The sequence below is a fragment of the Bubalus kerabau genome, chromosome 4 (genome assembly GCF_029407905.1).
Source record: "Bubalus kerabau isolate K-KA32 ecotype Philippines breed swamp buffalo chromosome 4, PCC_UOA_SB_1v2, whole genome shotgun sequence".
In the NCBI taxonomy this organism is placed as follows: domain Eukaryota; kingdom Metazoa; phylum Chordata; class Mammalia; order Artiodactyla; family Bovidae; genus Bubalus; species Bubalus kerabau.
The window spans coordinates 139,648,867-139,662,444 of record NC_073627.1 but is presented as its reverse complement, the minus strand read 5'-3'; positions in this window follow the sequence as shown (position 1 = coordinate 139,662,444).

Here is a 13,578-nt window from a genome sequence, read left to right as displayed (position 1 = left end):
GGAGGATTCTTGCATCTAAGAGACATTTAAATAAAAGCCAAGTCCCAGTTATCTTTTTTTATACCCAATGCCTATGTGTTTTAAGTATGTCATGCTTGGATATTGAATTACAACTCCCATTTCACCTGGACAATGTGACATTTAAACAGACCAGTCTTGAACCTAGGGATCTAAACCTGGCAGGAACCTCAGAGAGTCCACCCACTTGAACTGTAGAGAAGTGGGAATTGAGGACAGACTGGTTAAGTGACTGACTGACAATTACACAGCAGATTGTCCCCAAGATCACCTGGAATGAAAGTAGGCATCACCTAGTCTCTACCTTTAAGGTTTAAAAATGGATGGATCCATGGATGATCATACTAAGTGAAGTAAGCCAGGCAGAGAAAGGCAAAAATCATATAATAGCACTTATATGTGGAATCTAAAATACAACACAAATGAACTTATCTATGAAACAAAAACAGACCCCCAGACAGAGAACAAACCTGTGGTTGCCAATGGGGAGAGGGAGTGGGGGAGGGATGGATTGGGAGTTTGGGATTAGCAGGTGCCAAGTATTATATATAAGATTAATAAACAACAAGGTCCTACTCTATAGCACCAGGGAACTATATTCAATATCCTGTGATAAACCATAATGGAAAAGAATATGAAAAAGAATATGTATATATATATATATAAGTATATATATGTGTGTGTATATATATATATATATATATATATATATATCACTTTGTTGTACACCAGAAATTAACACAACATTGCAAATCAACTATACTTCAATTAAAAAAAAAAAGCTTAAGCCAGCAGGTAGTATGTGCAGACACACAGGAATAAAGGAGTTTTGCACCCAATGAGGTACTGTCTCATTTTTAACCTTGTTTAGGTAGTGACTTTGAACCTTGTATTGTGCTTTTCTGTATCCAAGTTTTTGATAATGAAGGTATTGTGAGAACTCTAAAGAAAACAATAAATCACATTAAAATCAAGACTCATTCGAAGAATCCCCTCTCTAAGTGTCTGTCTCATTGGGCCAGAAGCCCCCAGAGGCTGTGTCTCCATTCTTTACATAAGTATTAGAGTTTGACTGTGAAGGAGGTTTGTTGAATTAGTCAGTGAAAGAACTCATGAGTAAATGACATCAGACAGAAGAAGGAATGTCCTCACTTGCCAAGTTCACTGCTGCCCTCAAGGCTCTTCCCTTCATTATCAGAGTTCCTACTCCAGCCATAGCGAGGCTTTGTGCTCATAATTTCACTATAGGGGGTAAAGATGAGAATTCCCAAAGGAAGCTCTAAATAGCATGAGAAGAACCTCTCTCTGGAAACTAATATCATTTGTTTTCTTATTTCTCAAAGGGATGCATGTCCCTGGGCTCCGATAAGGCTGAGGTGGACACTTTGTCTTATCTCGCCTTTCGTTGGGGATGTTCTTTGGGATGAGGCTTCCCAAGTGGCACTAGTGGTAAAGAATCCACCTGCCGATGCAGGAGATGCAAGAGACATGGGTTTGATCCCTGGGTTGGCAAGATCCCCTGGAGAAGGGAATGGCAACCCACTCCAGTGTTCTTGCCTGGAGGATCCCATGGACGGCGGAGCCTGGTGGGCTGCCGTCTATGGGGTCGCACAGAGTTGGACACGACTGAAGCGATTTAGCAGCAGCAGCATACATAGGAAACACCTTGCTGTGAGGCAACAAGGTGAGTTAAGCTGCCAGCTAGTTGGGAAGCCTATTTCTGGACTGTGGTCTGGTCACTTTAAAAGGAAATACCAAAACGGTAGGCCAATTTGTGGTTTTAAGCTAAGCATTACGGTAAAGAATGTATACCTTTCTGTCTCATACCATCCATGCTGATGCTTTATATTCTCCCCCACAGCCTCACAAAGAAAATTGCTGAGTCATTCTGTTCCTTTCACTGTCTCCAGGATGAGACTGTATAAATAATTTACATTCAGATACTAAGACAAGAAGTGGTTTTGAATTTTTTTTTCCATTCCTGGTCTGAATTGTTTTTGTGACACTTGAATTAAACTCAGAAGGCCACTAATGACTGCAGTAAGCTTTTAGTATGGTCAAAACAAGTCCATTTGCTGCAAAATCCTAGTCTTGAAGGTTAAATAAATATTTCATAGTGCTTCTAGTTGGATGTGTAAGCACAGAACATTTTCAGGGACCAAGACTGGAATTTAAATGGAGATTCTGGACCTTTTTTTTTTTTTTTTAAAAAACCCAGGTCAGTAAAAGGGACCACATGTATGGTTAAATTGCTGGCTTATCTGTTATCTGTAAAAGGTACAGGTTTTAGACATTTAAGATCTGGGACTTCTCTGGCAGTTCAGTGGTTAAGACTTGACCTTGCAGTATAGGGTGTGTGAGTTCAATCTCTGGTATAGAGCTAAAATCCTACAATCCTCACAGCCCCAAAACCAGAACATAAACAACAGAAGTAATATTGTAGCAAATTCAATAAAGACTTTAACACTGATCCACATCAAAAAAGTCTTAAAAAAAAAAAGATTCAAGCAGGTTTTAGTTGCTGACTGGAAGAATCCTTTTTAACGCAGTTGTCATGTGATTTTGATGTCTTCTGAGATTTGGGGAGTTCTACCAGATTACAGCAAGATGGTCTGGAACATGCTTTGTGGACCCCAGGCTGCCAAATTCAGATTGAAAACAGGAAAGCAGCAAATAAGAGAGGACTTGAGGAAGAAAAAAGTGTGACGAGGACAGAGACCTATTTCATTTCTGTCCCTTTCCTTTATCAGTTTATCCCCCTTTCTTTCTCCTGTATCTCTCTCTACCCCACCCTCATTGTTAATCACTATGCTTTGAATTTCACTTCTAGACTCTTTTTTTATTCATACTGTGTTTTCTATCATGAGTCCTTTTGCATTTGTAACACAGATTTTGCCTCACCTAAACTTAATATGTAGAAAGGATAAAGAGCAAATTTTATCAAGTCATGGGTTTCACGTATCTTGCATTGTAAGAGAGTCATTTCATAGGAAGGCCGAAGATGGGAAACATCTATGCTACAACATCCCCTTATACGGCCCAGGTGTGTGTAGTTGCTAAGCTGTGTCTGAGTCTGTGCAACCCCATGGACTGTAGCCTACTAGGCTCCCCTGTCCATGGGATTCTCCAGGGAAGAATACTGGAGTGGCTTGCCATTTCCTCCTATAGGAAGGCCCAGGTTAAAAGTTGCAATCAAAGTATACCCTTTCCAGAGAAACTTCAGATTCTTTCTTAACACTGTACACGTAACAGCCACAACCAGCTTATCAGAGTTGTCACACAAGATGAAGCCAATTTGTTAACCGTAATTTAGTAATTTCTGTGAAACTATATGGGTTGATTTCAAGTGTCAGCTTTGGAACCATTCAGGGACGTCACTAGGTATTTTAATCAAGAGGGCAGCAGCACAGAACACAATCGATTGCACTGGATAAGCCTGGGCTCACATTGCGGTCTGCTAACTGTCCCGGCTGCTTGTCCTTCTACTGAGCTTGTTTCACAGAGGCAAAGATACTTATTTCTCGGAGTCCTCAAATTGCTTTGTAAATAGCTAAGCAGTAGTCATTCAGTTTTCATAGTTTGGGTTATTGTCTTCACTTGCTGTCCTCTAGGGATGGAATCCTGCCAGTTCATGTTCTTGGTTAAGTGAAGTGAAAGTGTTAGTTGCTCAATTGTGTCGGACTCTTTGCAACCCCATGGACTGTAGCTTGCCAGGCTCCTCTGTCCATGGGATTCTCCAGGCAAGAATACTGGAGTGGGTTGCCATTCCCTTCTCCAGGGGATCTACCTAACCCAGGGATTGAACCTGGGTGTCTCACATTGCAGCCAGATTCTTTACCATTTGAGACACCAGGGAAGCCCTCATGCTCTTGGTACAACCAACTTAGACTATTAAACATCTGCCAGTCCCAGAAGGAAACGTTTTCTTACTGGGGTGATAGCTGGGTGTGTTCCACTTCCCATAAAGCTCTAAATAATGCAGGCTTCTTTTTTAAAGAAATATTTATTTTTTATTTTTCTGGCTATGTCTGGTCTTAGTTGCAGCATGTGGGATCTTCATGACATCATTCGGGCTTTCTAGGTGTGACACAAGGGCTCCAGAGCATGCTCCATAGTAAGTGGGATCTTATTTTCTTGACTGGGGATTGAACCCGTGTCCCCTGCATTGCAAGGTGGATTCTTAACCACTGGACCATCAAGGAAGTTCCCAATAATGTGAGCTTCTGAGCTCCCATTCTCAACCTACTTGATTGTCAAGTATCTGTGATAGGACATGCATTTCTTTCTCCCTGTCTCATTCTTAACCTTTAATTCTCGGTCCCCAGGTTTCGTTTCTGTTATTCTATCAAAGCAACTCTCTTTTGGAGGTGGTGCTTTATAAATCAGGTGGTCTGTTCTTAGCTCTTCACTATCTTGTACTCTCTGCTGAACTTGACAGTATTGTTGGTTCTCCTTCCCCACATCACTGCCCCCACCTCTGGCTGCTTTCTGTCTCTATGAAATTTTATCCTCCTTCGGTTCTCATTACATTTCATTCTTTTGATTTTCCTATTATTCTTCTGAGTTTCCCTCAGTCTCCTGAACTGATTCTTTGCTCAACTCTCTTTGGCTAAGGAAGTACATTCATGCTCCTAACTTGTGTTGACATTGTTACTCCATTGATACTATACACATAAATTGTGTTTCAAAGCTATGTGTGTGTGTGTGTTTAGTCACTCAGTCTTGTCTGACTCTGTGACCTCATGGGCTATAGCCTGCCAGGCTCCTCTGTCCATGGGATTCTCCAGGCAAGAATACTGGAGAGGGTTGTCAGTCCCTTCTTCAGGGAGTCTTCCTGACCCAGGGATTGAACCAGGATCTCCTGCATTGTAGATGGATTCTTTACTATCTGAGCCAACAGGCAAGCCCTTCAAAGTTATATCTACATTCTATGCCATTGAAAGATAACATACAAAACACCTAACTGCAGAAATTTTTATGTGACATGCTTGTATTTCCGAGTCAATTTTCTTACCCAAACTCCAGTTCTTTATCTCCAAGAGCCTATGGGTTATTCCTCTTGAATTATTCACTTGCAACCCAAGCTTATCAAATATAATCATTGACTACTTCTGCCAAACAAATCCTATCTCTTTATCTGCACTCTGTCAGTACAGATATTTTGCAAGTTACTCAGACTTAACAAATCTAAAACTTCCTGTGACATAGTTGCATTTTTTTCTTCACCATATCTCATATCATTTGTTTCCATTTCCACCCTACTTCTCAGGTTGCCTTACTACTTGCCCAGATTGCTGGAACTTCCTTGTGCTGCCCAATCAAATTCTCACTCTTTTTCTCTTATCCTACCTGAGCACATTTTATCCTGTCATTTCTCTGGAAAGGCAGATTCAAGAGATCTGTATACAGTCATCCTTTACCTATGAGCCTTCAAGCTGTGAGCTTTCAAAGATGCAAATGTGCATTTCACCAACATCAGGTGTGAGTGAAATTGCAGCTTGCCCTCCATCTCCTATTGCTGATGATCCTTCAGCTCTACGATCTCCCACCTCCTCTCCTTACTCCAGTCAGTAACTCTTCTTGCCTGTTCACTCAGTGCCAGCCCCTGTATGCCAATTGTACTGTACAACTGTACTTTTCAAGGTACTAAGCTTTAAGATCAAAAATGTCTTCTTTATTTTCTGTGTTTTTTTTTTTCTTATGTACTATTTGTGTGAAAAGTATTATAAACCTATGACAGCATAGTACTATATAGACAATTGTGTTAGGTGGGTACCTAGGCTAACTTTGTTGGACTTATGAACAAACTGGACTTATAAATATGCTCTCAGCACAGAACACATTTGTATGTAGGAGACTTACTGTATATCATTGTTTCATGTCGAAGCTTCTCAGTCTGATGTTTAAGGCCATCTGCCAACATTTCCAATGTTATCTCCCACTCTTCCTCAACCCATATCACCTTAGTCAAGCTGTCTGGGTGCCCCACCAACTTTCCACGCTTGGTGTTGTTTCCACATTGTGTAATATTATTTCTTCACCTAGCATGTCCTATTGACCCTTGAATCAAATTATAGGCATCATCTAAGATTCTGTTTTTGTAATCTCTTCTATAAAATCTTTACTAATTTTTCACTCCTAATTTATCATTACTACCACATGATTAATCATTTAATTGTCCTCTATGTTATGTTTGGTAGTTTTATCTCTCACTGTAATTGTAAATTTCTTATTTCATCTATTAAATAGCTTTTGTGCTCTCCTGGGAGTGCAGCATAATCTTGACAAATAGGGGGTGTTCAATAAATATCTCATTGATTTAATATTCCTTCATTTAACAAACACTTGTCTAAGTAAATTGTTGGATAAATAAATCAAACATTGATTGACGGATTGATTTTGTCTATTGATTCAGTTTCATACTGTGCTCAGTTCTCTGCACTTTAATTTGAGTGGTGAGGGACACCTAATATTTTATTTCCTTCCACCTCCAGACAAATCCTGGAATAGACTCCCATAAATAAACTATTGGGATCAAAACACACCTTCAATCACTTTCGGGTGAAACTATGTTAAACAGAACTTTAGTATCTGAATTTTAATGATAGAGTAAACCCCTGCCAAATGATTTTTACATTGACTCATTAAAGAAACAATATAAGTCTCCATGAAAAGGTAAATTAAACTCTGATTCTCTTCCTAGAAGTGATACATTAAACATGTGCCACTTTAAATTAAGAGAAAAATAATATTTTTATTTTATTTTAATACATTTTAATCTTTAAATTAAGAGGAAAATAATATTTCAGAAACAAGAACAAATGGCACCTCCAATCTGGGTTCTACTTAGTTCAAAGTGATTTTTAGGGATTAACTGAGAAAGTAGTAACATAATTTTTCTTACTCTTCCTTGAAGAGCTTTAGCACTAGCAAGGCTATTATTTTCTAAAACTCATTGTCCTTCATTTAGTAAAATCTATTCTTTGCTAAAACATCTCACCTTATAACCCAGTCATATTATAATACAAGCATTGTCATAGGTTGAATTGAGTCCCCCTAAAATTCATATGTTGAAGCCCCAACTCCTAGTACCTCAGAATTTGAAGATATGGCCTTGAAAGTGGTTATGGAGATAAAATGAGTTGGTAGGATGGCTTCTAATCCAGTTTGACTTGTGTCTTTTATAAGAGGGGAAATTTCAGACAATAGGGGCACATGTATACAGAGAGACAGCCATGGAAAGACAGCAGCAGGTCGAGGAGGTGGAGGTTTCCTTGGAAACCAAATCTGTCAGGACCTTGGTCTTGGACTTCTAACCTCCAGAACTGTGAGATGATAAATTTTTGTTGCGCAAGCCCCACTGTGTGTGGTATTTGTTATGGTGGCCCAAGCAAACTAATACAAGCACATCTATGTCTCCCTACTACACTGTGAATTTTTTGAAAGCAGGGCTCAAATTTCACTCAGATTTGTAGTGCTTCATAGAATACTGGTAATAAGTGATTTTACACAATGTCATGGAAACGAATTTGTAGCTTGTTTGGCTCACTAGAATGCTCCTTTTTGGAATATATATTGTCTGAATATCTACTGGGACTCAGTGCTCTTCTGGACACTGGTAGGTACGAAGATGAGTAAAACAAAGACTATCTCAATGAAAGCACTTTGTATTGGCCATTATGAAAGTTTTCCATTTCCTGAAGATATGTTTCTATCACTCTATATCCCCAGATGGGCCAATCAAACCTATCACATTGCAAAATTCCCAGCCAACAGACTGAAGTGTTAAGAGGTTTGCACCACTCAAAGAAAAACAAATGTTACATAAAATAAATCATTTCCAACCCCACCTCTATTCCCACTGAATGGGTTTAGGAGATTAATCTCTTCATGCCAAGACTTGAGTTAGTGACTAGCATAGAGAGTGATAAATTCAACCTTCTGTGACTGATGAGGACTTCAGACAATCCTGACTTCACAGCTACAAACTTCCAGTGTAACTGAGAAATTGTAGACTACGTAAAGCTCAAAACCCAGGTAGAAGTGGACCAAACAGTAGTGAGGTTGAGAATGAAGTTACACCTAGGAGGGTGTGTAAACCCACCAAAGCAAAATGGACACCACCCTTAGGCTGGTGGATTCAGACTGTTAGAAAAGTCTAGGCCCTGGTCTAGGCCACCTCAGGAACTAAAATCTAAGTTTGCAAGCCCAATTTAAGGACCCAAGCCCCCAAAGCTAATGAAAACTTAGATGATAGCACTATAAGTCTAGGAAGTCAGAGAATTGAGTTCAGAAGGGCCAACTCTGCTTCAGACAACACTACAAAGCTACAGTAAACAAAATAACATGGTATTGGCACACAAAACATATGACTCAATGGAACAGAATAGAGAGCCCAGAAATAAACTCACACACTTAATCTTCAATAAGGGAGGCAAGAAAATACATGAAGAAAAGACAGTCTCTTCAGCAAGCAGTGTTGGGAAAGTTGGATAGCCATATAAATGTAAAGTCAAAACACTCCCTCACATGCAACAAAAAATAAACTCAAAATGCCTTAAAGACTCAAATATAAGACAGGACACTATAAATCTCTTAGAAAAGAACATAGGCAAAACATTCTCTGACATAAATTGTAGCAATGTGTTCTTAGGTTAGTCTCCCAAGGCAATAGAAATAAAAGCAAAAGTAAACAATGGGACCTAATCAAACTTATAAGATTTTGCACAGCAAAGGAAACTATAAACAAATTGAAAAGAAAACCTTTGAACTGGGAGAAAATATTTGCAGAAGTTGCAACTGACAAGGGGCTGCTTTCAAAAATATATAAACAGCTCATACAACTTATTTCTCCAAAGAAGACATACAAATTGGCCAATAGACACATGAAAAGATGCTTGCTGCTGTTGCTGCTAAGTCACTTCAGTCGTGTCCGACTCTGTGCGATCCCATAGAGAGCAGCCCACCAGGCTCCCCCGTCCCTGGGATTCTTCAGGCAAGAACACTGGAGTGGGTTGCCATTTCCTTCTCCATTTCGTGAAAGTGAAAAGTGAAAGTGAAGTCGCTCAGTTGCGACCGACTCGTAGCGACCCCATGGAATGCAGCCCACCAGGCTCCTCCATCCATGGGATTTTCTAGGCAAGAGTACTGGAGTGGCTTGCCATTGCCTTCTCTGGAAAAGATGCTTAGCATTGCTAATTAGAGAATGCAAATTGAAATTACAATAAGATATTACTTCACACTGGTCAGAATGGCCATCATTAAAAAGTCTATAAATAACAAACACTGGAATAGGTGTGGAGAAAAAGAATCCTCTTATGCTGTTGGTGGAAATATAAACCTTAAGGTATCTGCCCAGCTCTTGACTATGTTCTCTGGCTTTTCTGACTACCTTCTCAGTCTACAGACTTTGCATTTCCACTCCCCGACTCAGAATGGGGACTTCTTATGACTCTAAGTGATTCTTTTTGGAGCTGGACCAACGCTCAGACATCCATGGATACTTCTATTGATGCTGATTCAAGGTGAAGTGGTATATAAAAAAATACTGCTTTTTGGGGTGAGACAGCAACAGGAGGCTGAAGCCAACAGGTAGAAAAATGCAAGCTAACATGGGAGTCGGTAAAAGATTTGGAGAGAAACTGAGAGACTCCAAAAAGAGCTTAACTGAAAAGAGCAGAAAATAGAAAATAGGTTCTGAGATGTAGTCAAGACCTTTTGTTAAAGTTCAATCCAATGCCAAGAATCCAAAGAGCAAACAGAGCCAAAATAAGTGGGTTCATTATTGGCTTCCCCAGAAGAGCAAGCCCATGACAGCCAGTCTCATGGTCCATAGATGACTGCTGCTTTACTGAGGTGAGGATTCTTAGCTCTTGCGTCACCTCTACTCTAGCCCCAAAGTGCAGAGAAACTTGGTCTCAGGATGCAATAGAGAGCATCATCTTCCTTTCTCCCCTGGTATCTTCTAAGAGGAGATCCTCCCTGCTCGCACACAAATAAGCAGCTCTCAAACCCTGATACACTGGGTTTGTGGCCTTAGGTCTGCTCATGAGAACATCTCATCATAACATATATAAACGTACCAGAATGTTCTTCCCTGACCACATCATCCCCTTTTGTACATGTGTCAGAGCTATTTTCATTCTCTACACATTGGAATATTGTTCCAGGGTTCTTCCTGGCCTCCTTGGTTTTCTTTCTTTTTTCCTTCAAAATTGCATTGTAAAAACCTCTATGAATGTACTCATCACTTCCCCTTCCAATGTCCTCTTCAGTAAATGATTCCCAACAGAAAAAGAAATTTCAAGGTTACCTCCTAAAGAAAGCAGAACTCTGCAAGCCAAATCAATGAAAACAAACATTCATTGCAGCCGACCCAGCTCAGGATTAGTAGCTATGAGACATACTTTTATTTGTTTAGGCTATATTGTAAGCATGCTAATTGCTTTCCAAATATTAAAATCTAGTGATGGAGATAATAATAAATAATGTATTTCATATAGATAGCATCTGAGTCAATGATGTAAGTTAATGGCTCTGGGGTCTACAGTTCTAGGAAGTGCCCATGACTGGGATACAATCAGCAGTCCCATATGGGGTATGTGAGATAACACTTCACTAATGCAAGTTGGAACAGTGGCTCCAAGGCTCTGTAACTTGCAAAGGCACATATGCCCAGTTCTCAATAATCGCACCAAAAATACAAGAAAAAGTCCTGGGAGAATGGCTTAGAAAGTGAGAGTATCTAAAGTGTGATTAGATCTACACTGATCACGAGTGATATACAGATGCCGTTTCATGGGCTAAAACACATCACTGAGGACTGAGAGTAATGCAACTTACTTAATTTACTTCCAGTGCTTCCAGGGGGATGTTGAAGGACTTGGTGGCTATTCCAGGAGCTCCATAGGTCTCCATTGTAGGAAGCTGGTCCTTTGGAGGGAAGATGCTGTGAAATAAGAATCAACCAGATCATGTTTTTGAAAGTTGTAAAACACAGAATTAAGTTTTAACTTCCCTTGCTTTTAATGCAAACTTTAATTGAATCTCAAGAAGAAGTAGAAAACCCAAATAGTTCTATATCTATTCAAGAAAATAATGTAGGACTTCCTGATGGTCCAGTGGATAAGAATCCGCCCGCCAATGCAGGGGACATGGGTTTGATCCCTGGTCAGGGAAGATCCCACATGCTGCAATTGAGAAGTCTGCACACCACAGCTAGAGAGTAGCCCCTGCTCACTGCAACTAGAGAAATCTCCTGGGAGCAATGAAGACCCAGTGCAGCCATAAAAAAATTAATTAAAAACTAAAAAAGAAAATAATGTAATTAAAAACTTCACAGAAAAACTCTAAACTTTACTGCTCTTATTGTAAATTTAAACATACTGCCTGTACTGTCTTTATAGTCAATGTCTTTACTGATAAATTGTAAAAAAAAAAAAAAAATTAGTGATGAAATACTACCAATCTTAAACAAATCATTTCAGAGGATAGAGGAAGAGGTACTATTTCTCAATGTATTTAATGTGGTCAGCACAATCCTGGTATCAAAACTTGACAAAGACATTATAAGAAAGATATAGATGAATATCATTTGTAGATATAGATAAAAAGTTATCAACCATTATTAGCAATTCAAAAACATGAAAAAAGGTAGTATATAATGGTCAGATGAAATTCATCTCAGGAATATAAATTGGTTTAATATTTGTAAAGCAATCAATATAATTTGCTACATTACCAGAACAAAGGAGAAAACATGTAGTCATCTTAATATATGTAGAGAATGTTGATAAAATTCAACAGCTGTCTATGGTTAAAATTTTTACCAGAGAAAAGAAGGAAAATTTCTCAAACTGTATACTGTAAAGTATGTCTGTAAAAAAGCTATAGTTAATATATAAATGGTGAAACACTCTATGCTTTCCCTCTAAGATCTGGAAAGGAGAAAGAATTTTACTGTCACTACTTCTAATTCAAGGTTGTACTAGAAGACTTAGCCAGTGGAAAGTTCCCCCCAAAAATGAAAGGACCAATGCTTAAAAAGGAAAAAGGAAAAGTATCTCAATTCAAAGCTGACATAACTGTATGTTAGGGAATCTCAAAGAATCTATAAACAATTTGAACTATTAAGTAACTTTAGGGGCTTCCCTGGTGGCTCAGATGGCAAAGAGTCTGCCTGCAATGCAGGAGACCTGGGTTTGATCCCTGGATCAAGAAGATCCCCTGGAGCAGGGCATGGCTACCTATTTCAGTATTCTTGACTGGGAAATCCCACAGAGAAGTCTGGCGGGCTACAGTCCATGGGGTTGCAAAGAGTTGGACATGAATGATGGACTAACACTTTCACCAAGGCTGGGGAATACACATCAATATCCAAAAATCTACTGCTACTTCTATTACGAGCAAGGAAAAATTGAAAAATGAAAAAGAATAATACCATTTATAAGAGTATCAAAAAACTCCTCTAATATCTGGGAATGCATTGTTGCCATTTTAATTATGTCTTGGTGTAGTCTGTTTGGGACCCCGTGTGCTTCCTGTACCTGGATATCTGTTTCCTTCCTTAGGTTTGGGAAGTGTTTAGTCATAATTTCTTCAAATACATTTTCAATCTCCTTTTCTCTTTCTTCTCCTGGATCCCTATTATGCATAAATTGTCATGATATATAGTATCCCATAGGTCTCTTCTATTGCTTTCATTTTTTTCCTTCATTTGGCTTTCTATCTGCTGGTATGATTGTGTGATTTCCATTATTCTATCTTTCAAATCACTTATTTATTCTCTGCCTTATTCATTCTGCTGTTCATTGCATTTATCTCAGCTTTTGTATAGCCAAATAAATTCTCTAATTTTTCTTGGTTCCTCTTTATAGCCTCTAGCTCCCTTTTTACAGTAATCTGCATTTCTATCAGTAGTCCTTCTGAGTCCCTTCAGTATTTTCAATATCTCCTTTTTGAACTCTGTGTCTATTACACTGAAGAAGTCTATTTCATTGTTTGTTCCTTCAAGGCAATTCTCTTGATCTTTTTCATTGGTGGTGGTTCTTCTGCTTCTTCTTTTTACTTATATTTCTTTTGCTCTGTGAGTTTAGGACAAACAATTATCTACTGTGGTCTTGGAGAGCTATTTTTTAAGTGGGAGCATCCCTATGTAGCCTGCTTGGGTTTCATATTTTTGGTGTGAAGGCTGTTTTTAGAGTGGATGACTGCCACCTCTTTCCTCAGCATATGCTAGCCATTAGCCCCTTGCTAGGAAGTGTGATGGGTGTTGTGGTGCTGAGAGCCTGCACTGGATGTTGAGCTGGGGCCTTCTCTTTGCTCTATGGTTGTAACTGCCCTGTCAGGGGCAGGCCTTGCCCTCTCGAACTTGGAATAGAAGCTTCCGGACCCGTTTCTGAGCTGTGGGATTAGGTAGCTGGGATGGGAGCGCTCCCTGGCAGAGGTGCTGTCCGTCGGGGCGTGTTCTCTGCGGTGTCACCTGTCACCTGTGGGCGGTGACACAGTACACTGTTGTTGGCGCCACCCTCCACTCCGCCTCAACCTTGGGAATGCTGACCA